Source organism: Urocitellus parryii, chromosome Y (genome assembly GCF_045843805.1).
Source record: "Urocitellus parryii isolate mUroPar1 chromosome Y, mUroPar1.hap1, whole genome shotgun sequence".
Classification (NCBI taxonomy): domain Eukaryota; kingdom Metazoa; phylum Chordata; class Mammalia; order Rodentia; family Sciuridae; genus Urocitellus; species Urocitellus parryii.
In genome coordinates, this window is record NC_135548.1 from 11,155,943 (window position 1) to 11,159,064 (window position 3,122).

At 34.5% G+C, this 3,122-nt stretch overlaps 1 long non-coding RNA gene across 1 annotated transcript; it reads right to left on the reverse strand.

Annotated features, from left to right (window-relative positions):
• Positions 1–321: 321 nt before the first annotated feature.
• Positions 322–2,283, reverse strand: LOC144251050 (uncharacterized). The gene is made up of 3 exons (XR_013342615.1): positions 2,263–2,283; positions 1,979–2,063; positions 322–387 (listed from the first exon to the last, which is right to left on the reverse strand). It is a non-coding gene; the product is annotated as an uncharacterized LOC144251050 (long non-coding RNA).
• Between the last annotated feature and the right edge of the window lie 839 nt (positions 2,284–3,122).

Consider the following 3,122-nt stretch of genomic DNA (forward strand, 5'->3'; position numbering starts at 1 on the left):
AGGAAAGGCCAGAAGGTTCTGACAACCCAAACAACGGTCAAAAAGAGAACATAAGCATGGATCATACATTGAATGTAATCACAAACTCTGAATTGGGATCATCACCTGTGCCCTGCCCCACAACCTGGAGGAGAATCACCTGCTCCCAGCCCAGGTATAAGGTATATAAATTCGAGTTAAAGCCATGATTTTTTCTAAATTCATCTGAAGTGCACTGGTATTGATAAACAAGCTATGATTTGGCAATTTTACCTTTATTTTTTGTGGATCTAAACCATTTAGCAACTCTGTAAAGGCCTGCGCAGCACTTCGGCAATGCTGCTCCAATAAGGCTGTGTAACCATCTTGAATTAAGCTTCTTAGCATTTTCATTATATTAGCAAAATCCTGCAAAAAGAAAAAAAAAGAAAAAGAAATTTTATTTCACTAGTGCAAATCTACAGCTTTTTAGTTTAAAACTTACGATGTTAAGTTCACATTAACACTTTATAAATGATAATAAGTATTTAAATAAATACTCAAACTATGCTTTATTCATCATATTCCTTTCTCAGCACAGTACTGCCTCATTATCTTTATTCCTCTGCCACTGCCCATGAGAGGAAAGTTTGATTCATTTTATTCTATACAGTGCAAAGCTTTGCTTACTTTTTCAGTCTATACCAATAATATTTTGGAGTTTTAACAATGTAAGAAGAATACCAAACATCACTAAATAAGTAAATTGTCTGGGACTACAACAATTAGACACAGGACCTATGTACCCAAACAATCAGATTTTAACAACTGTCATCCTGTGCTGAAACAAACATTAATTTTAAGCAAGAAATACATATTTCAATCATTAACTACTCCTACTTCACATGTACTTAAATGTAACCAGAAAAAAATTATTGACAGAGTACAATATTAAATAAAAGGAAAAACATAAAAATAAAAACAAAATTGACATAATATACTCAAATAAAGTGATAAACACTTTACAAGTTGAAAACATATGTACAAACATTATACTGTGAATTCAGATTTTAGTTTCATGGCAATAGCCTTAAGTTACAAAAGTTCCACAAAGATGACAGAGGTAAGACATTAAGATAAAGTCTCGTCATCCTTGCCATACATGTGTACACCATTCAGAGAACAGAAAATACTAACCTAAACAATATACTCCTCACTGTTCCTAACAATACAGACTCAAAAGGTAAACTGTAGAGTTTAGTCACAGATTAACAAAAGATTCCTGATGGTTTCTAGCCAATGAACCAAAATATAGGGCAACTTTCCCCAAAAATATGATGGAAAAGAACAATTCTCATATTAACCTGGTTATCCACTATAGTAAAACACACATGAGAGCCACATTTATTTTAAGATGTGAATTTGAGATTACAGACCATGAAGTGGTGTCCTGTCAATCACTAGTTATTCACCTTTTTTAAAAATATTTTTAAAAATATTTTTAGTTGTCAATGGATCTTTATTTTATTTATTTATATGTGGTGCTGAGAATTGAACCTAGTGCCTCACACATGCTAGGCAAGCACTCTTCCATTGAGCTTCCACCCCATCCCAAATATGCTGTTTTAATCTCCTTTCTTATTCTAGGAACAGATCCACATAGCCTTGGAAATTATTTCCCTTAACATAACTTAACATAGGATATCTGTACTGTAAGTTTCATCAGAGCAGGTTGGACACTGTCAATGCAGACTCTCTCTGTCTGAAACATCTGGGAGGGGCCCAATAAAAACGTATTGAATGGGTTCACAAACAACTATCAATCTTTGAAAAATATTTAAAGTTAGTATTACTATTAAATCTTTGGCAAGAAATTCTACAGTTCTAACCACTGGTTAAATCTCTGGGTAACAATTTTTGAATTAGTATTTAAATTAATGATAGTCTGGTTTCTTAGCAAGCATATATTAATTCATGACCAGAGCTTTGCTATTTCTACTGGAAAAGCTTTTTCCGTTACCTGGTGTGCAGCTCTGGAAGATTTAGAAAACTGTTTCTCCAAGATGTTTTTCAAATCAACTGGTAAAGTCAACTGTGAACTAGAACTTAAAGAGAAAAGCATGTTTTAAATCATCTTAAAATAAAACAGTCCTGTTTATATAAAGAAAAATACGGAGTAAATGGACAGTCACATGTGAGTTCCTAAATAGAAATATTACTAAGACACTGATTTCCCCAAATTACTCTCTAAATCCAATGTAATTTCAATAAAAAGTCCCTATAAAATTAGAGGAAAAAAAATACCTGAATTTCTCTGATTCATTGTTTCGGGATTTTTGTTTTCCTTTATGTTTTGGAGGCTGACCTGTGAATACAAAAGCATTTGTTCCTGAGATCCACACATAAAAATCCACAAGCCTGAGAGCAAAACAATAAAAACATATGTAAATTGGAATAAGAAAGCCAAAGAAGCAATACTATATGAGAGCATAATTACAAACAGGTAAGCCAGAAGGGAAGGCAGGCACTGATGATGGTATTCTATGTATGATGTAAAATTATTACAAAGATAAATTATAATGGTGATAATAGTTATTTAGATTTGCAGCAGATACAGAGAGATATAGGCAAGGGCTCCTATTCTCAGGCATTTTACAATCAGATGGAAAGAAAGGACACATCGTTTTAGTAATGAAGAAAAGACAAGACTATGCCATTATTGACACATTAATTCCACAGCCAGTAACTTCTCTCCTAACTACAGAAGGAAGAAATCACTCACCTAAGGCAGAGTGGTTGGGGAAAGGGTTGGTGAGGATGCAGCCTTTCTTTGGTCTTAAGATGAATGATTTGGACAGACTGGTTGGAACCCAAGAGTAGAGTTCATTTATAAATACTAAGTAAACCTGTACAATCTTAAGACCTCTAGCAAGATAGAAGGCTAGAAAATGACTGCAAAGGCAGGCTGGTATGAATGTTCAAAAACCCTTTGCTTCAGATACCCATGAGTCATCAGGCTAGCCTTTATCACACTGACAGGAATCAAGCCTCTGTGTAGCAGGGGAGTGACACATTCAAAGCTACATGGAAGAGTGAGCATGGAGGAAGGACAGAGAATATGTGCTAGGTTTGTGGGGACAGCACAGAGCCAATCAAGGTCAATG